This window comes from Sinocyclocheilus grahami, unplaced genomic scaffold (genome assembly GCF_001515645.1).
Source record: "Sinocyclocheilus grahami isolate Dianchi unplaced genomic scaffold, SAMN03320097.WGS_v1.1 scaffold1021.1, whole genome shotgun sequence".
Lineage (NCBI taxonomy): Eukaryota > Metazoa > Chordata > Actinopteri > Cypriniformes > Cyprinidae > Sinocyclocheilus > Sinocyclocheilus grahami.
In genome coordinates this window covers 168,163-173,938 of record NW_015506200.1, presented here as the reverse complement: position 1 = coordinate 173,938, position 5,776 = coordinate 168,163, and positions in this window count along the sequence as shown.

Here is a 5,776-nt window from a genome sequence, read left to right as displayed (position 1 = left end):
TGTTGTAAATACAACTTAACCACTGATTTCTAGTCGTGTCCTCTTTTGGAAGACCAAACAAAGTAGTTTCGCTTTCACAACGAAACACACAGCGACTCCACAACATGGCGGCGGCAACAACAATACTACAGCGAGAATAAGTTACGCCTTCTTTCTTTGCGTGAATATTTGGGCGGCGTTATGCAAATCTTCCCACATCGTGACGTAGATATGTGGGGGCGTGTTAGAACGAGCCATTTTAGGTAGGCGTGGTTGACTCTTAACTTTTATAAAGAATATCTCTTTGGATTTGAGACTTTAGTCTTTGCAACTTTACAGATCTTCTTTATGCACCAAGAGCTTGTAATACTCCAAAAAGAAAGGAAAAATTGAAATCGCATCATATGACCCCTTTAATAAACTCCTAATTTTCTGCTTATTAATACTAAGGTAGTTGTTAAGTTTATGTATGAGGTAGGATTAAGGGATCTAAAATATGGTCATGCAGAATAAAGCATTAATATGTGCTTTAGAAGTACTAATAAACAGCCAGCATACTAGTAATATGCATGATAATAAGCAACTAGTTAATAGTGAGAATTGGTCTTTAAAATAAACTGTTACCCAAAAATTTTACTTTCTATTCCACTTATTTATTTGCTGCATCTTTAACTTAAATACATATTGCTTTTTTACAGTTCAACATATGTCGTCATTTTAAGATAAAGTTATCTTTTTCGGAAGTGTATATAATAACTCACTCACTTTGACTTTTTTGTATATGTATTTGTGTGTGTTATTATTAATGCATGTATATTTTTATTTTATAACGCACATTTGTTTTACATGTATATTTTTTCATATATATGTGTATATATAGGAAAAAAATTGTACATGTATAACAAATGTACGCTATAAAATAAAAATATACATACATTAATAATAATGTATGTTTCACTCTTGTGAGTTTGTTACATGTATATAAAATGTCTGTGTCTGCATGTAAATAATGGCCGATTCTAATTTATAAATGTGTGTTATTGGAGTAATTACATCATATTTTCATAAAACTAGTGAAAAATAAATATACTAAAATGTATTTGAAATACATTTATTTCATGCCAAGTATACTACAAATATATTTACATATTTATGTACTTAATAAAAATACCCTTAATTGTACTTTTGGTATACTAAACTGGTATACTTAAAGTCTGCTAAATTGAAACAACTAATTTTGTACTTAATGCACTTTAATTGTGCGGAAGTAGTGCTGAAGTCCAACTAAAGATAAACTGAAATATATTTGATTGTGCTAAAGTGGAACTATTGCAAGTATACTTTAGGTACACTTTAAATATCTTGCATTTAAAGACTGATATTATTCAAAGATCATACAATCCTCATCAATAGTGACATTAAAACACATTTTAGGCTTAATATTAAGAAATGGGCATTGTGCACAAGTAGTACTCCAAATAAAGTTTAATTATAATTTGATATCAGTAAGTCTCGAGCGATAGGTCAGTAAATATGTTAATAGATTTGAACTATACTTAGTATGAAATAAATGCATATTAAACATATAACTTTTTTACTAGGGAAAACATGCTGATAAAACATAATATCTTAAAAGTTTGATTGAATGCAGTTTCTCAGATGAAGTCTCTAGAATTGGCCTCTGAGGGGCAGCATTTTCCTTCATCTACACCATCCTTCACCACAACCAGCTGATTACAGACTGACAGAAAGAAACACTTGAAGTCTGTCTCTGGAAAATGACAGCAGTAATTTTTAATGCTGGCTTCAGAGAGTTTGCACAGTCTGCAGAGGTGAACCTTTAAAATGCCCCATTTCCCAAAGCTGAGAACACAAGGAGGACGCTGCAGGTCACAGTCATTTTACTGCAGGAGTCAGTCTGACAGACTGCAGATGCTCATTTTGACAAATGACTTGAGATGAGTGTTTAATTAAGCATTTCATTACTCTGCTCTCATAAAGCAGACAATGCTTATGAAATATGGGCTATAGATGATGCAGAGATGTTTCAATAATTGCTGTCTGTTATCAAAAAGATGAAAGAACAAGTTATTTATTACTATCTGATGGTTCTTTAAAATGATTTTTTCCAAGCTCATAATGGTCTAATGTGTAGATCTCAGAACACATTACTGATTAAACCTTTTAGAAAGGTGAACTCTATCAGGCTATTTTCCCCTTATATTTATGGTTTGTGATCTGAACAAATTCCTAACCCCAACTTCAGGACTTCAGGAAGTATCTCAACTTGCATTGTTAGTGCTACAGACATGAATGATACCTCAAATCATAAGGCTAGCAACCACCCAAACATCCAAGCAAACTCATCACAACTTGAAAACAAATAACACCCGAGTAACTGCATAGCAACTGCGTAGCAAACTCCCATGGGAAAGTAACTCTTCAGAAAATGTAAAAATCTTATTTAGTTGAATTGTTTTTATTGCTCTGTTGATATATTAATGTAAATAGCATAATATATAAATGTTATATTAATCCATCATTTTTGCTATATTAATGGCAGCAATATTAAGGCCATCCCATGATGCACTTTAATAAAACAAGAGTAATGTTGAATGCTTAACATGACAGACAGAACGAGATAGATAGATAGATAGATAGATAGATAGATAGATAGATAGATAGATAGATAGATAGATAGATAGATAGATAGATAGATAGATAGATAGAGTGTATTTCTCATAAATTTGATTTGAATGTGGTTCAAACTAAGTCAGCAGAACCAACAGAAAATCCTTTAACAATCAATGCTGTGTGTCTGGCCTCACACACTCACCCACTCAAAACAGAAAATCTTTACTCTAAACGGAAGGCGCTGGAAATCCTATTAGAGCTGCTGTCCTCGGATCTCAGCGAGACGTGTCTGAGTTCAGCGCTGATGGCGTGTCTGTGACACCCACATGACCCCGACTTTGCATCATTAACATTGTGCTTGGACAACTCTATGTGTGAAATGTTAAAAAATTAGACCCCACGGCGTCCACAAACATCCCGATACCCAGCGTTTAAAGCCTGCGGGTCTGGTTTCGTCACACTTTCCCCTTCAAAACCAAGCTCCCAGTGGAGAGCGTCTTTAACACTGATCTGGAGTCAGCCTCCCCTGCGCGAATTGCAACCTGAGGCGCTACAGACGGAGTCATGAACTTGGTTTCGCATCAGTGTAAAGGGAGCGTACTAACTCTTTAAAGCAGGTGAGGTTGAAAATGAGGCTGTCAGACTTCTGCCTCCTCTTCCTCTCATCGTTTATGAGTCATGAGTGGGTAGGAGGACTTTTGAGTCGCTGCCAGTCAAGAGAGGCACCATGACACACGGCTGAGGCAGAAATGGGTCACCGAGTGTCTGCTGCAGAGATTAATCGCTAAAGGCCTTCATTGCTCACTTAAGATTTCTTATATTTGCATTTGCATTTGTGGATTGTTTTGACATGATACACCCAGAATTCACTGCTGTTGTTAAACAAATGGCCATAGTGACATGTTAAGGCATTGAATTATTGCCAGTGTCCTATCCTGCAAGAGTGTTAACAAATGTGACCCTGGACCACAAAACCAGTCACCTTAAATTCTTACTTTTCAGTCTTAATTAATCAGTGCATCCTTTTCAAGTATATTTAAAGCTTATGGTGCATGTGCAACGGAGCATGGGAAAAGAGCAGGGAGAGTTATGAGTTCAGCCCGGCCAGTGTGGAAAAAGCGAGGAGGGTCACATCATAACTTGCATTATTAATCTGCAAAGAGGCAGTATTGATCAGGTAAGCATATCAAAGCTTTCCTAGCTGCTGACGATCACTGTGCAACAACATAACAGATGCTGTTTCCTGTGTACATGTGTGCACGGACTGAAAAGAAACAGGACGGATGGGATACGCACGAAGATGATGAAGATAAATGCAAATCGTCTTTAATTAGTCCACAAGAGGGTAATTCCAAAACAGACAGGCAGGAACATACACATAGCGCAAAGTATGGGCATAGTAGACCGGACGACAAACAGTGAACTGAACACAACTTAAATAGGAGGGCTGATGAGGGTAATTAACGACACACACCTGAACCAAAATGACAATAATCAGACATGAGGGAAAATTAGGTCACACAGAGCACATGGGGAAGGAAACACAACAAAACAGGTCCTTGAGGTGTGACAGCTAATTAATAAAGAGACATGCATTTTTATTTATTATAAGTGATTATTTATTTATAAGTAATTTCCACTGTTATTTTAATTACAGAATGTCATTAAAGATGTGGTAGATTTAAATTAAATTCTGGAGACTATTGTTAAAAAAAAAGAAATCTCCCATGATGCATGTCTGTCCACATAAATTATACTGGTGAGAGAGTGCAAACAGCATTTTATGAGTTTATTTTCTACATGGCCAAGTGTGGCCATAGTTGAAGAAACACCTGGATCTTTTTGGGGATGTAAATCTCATGATAATTTCAATGATTTGAAAATCTTATATTGTTTTCCACCTTCCACACTTTTTCCCCCAGCAGGCATCTGTTGAAAAACAGGAACTATATTTCACCCCCATGTCGGAATGTATCCTGCTTTTAAATGACGTTTCCTGTTATTATGTGGTTTTTATTTTTTTCTGAGCTGTTGGTTTTGTGGTCCATCTCAGCGCGGGCGTCATTAATCAGCAGTCCGGAGAGAAATGGCTCACCTGCTTGCTGAGGCGTTTATCTTTAGCTAATTTCCTGGCGGGATGCCTGTCATGCTGTGTTAAAAACCAGGAACAGGTGTAAACAAAACAGGGCCAGGGTCTCAGGACTGTATCTGCTCTGTATATTTCTTTATATCAGCAGACTTGTCTGAAAGTGGAAAAAAGTGCATAATAATAAGTTTGTTGCACCTCTGAACTGTGTGGACTGCTTTTCCATAATTGAATTTTGAGTTAGAAGTTTCAAAGCCAATATTATCAGTGTGCATAAAATAAATGCCTTGATTGGATTTCCTTTCTTTGATTTCTAAAGGGCCACATTTATTGATATTTTTAATTATACACACAAAAAAAAAAACTTTGAAGTTTGAGGGCTGATCGGTAGTTTGAAACATCTGCCCCATTCAGTTCAGTGAAGACGTGACTTTTCATTAAGATTACTTGCCAATCATTTCTAATAACTGTCAAATAGTCAAACATCTTGTCCACAATAGCAAGTGCAATACAAACGGGGGTGCGGGGGGGAACATAATTATACTTTGCTTGGAGATGAAAATAAACATTTGTAATTAACATGCAGCGCAGACATCACCCAAATGGGAGAAAGACAATGCACGGCGAGATCTGCATCTGTGAGAGCGACTGTGGCTTCCAGGAGCAATCGGCAGAAAAACCCCTGCAGCTCGGGCCCTGCCCTGGCTCTTCCAAGCTTTATAATGACAGTGAATGGGTGTTGATATTCAATAGTACAATAGAAGTCCAATAAAGTGCATCCATCCATCATAAAAAGTGCACCACACGGCTCCGGGGGGTTAATAAAGGCCTTCTGAAGCGAATCGATGAGTCTGTGTAAGAAAAATATCCATATTTAAAACTTTATAAAGCACAATCTCTAGCTTCCGCTAACTGTCGTACGCACGGTTGACGTAGGCTCCGGTGAGAAGTGACAAATGCAGAAGTGCAGTGGAGAGAGCAAAACAAAACACCTGTCATGAATTAGAAGCACAAAACAAGGATTTGTAAAGAAAAATGTTGGAGGATTTTGATGTAAGTCAAGAGGAGACTGGTTTT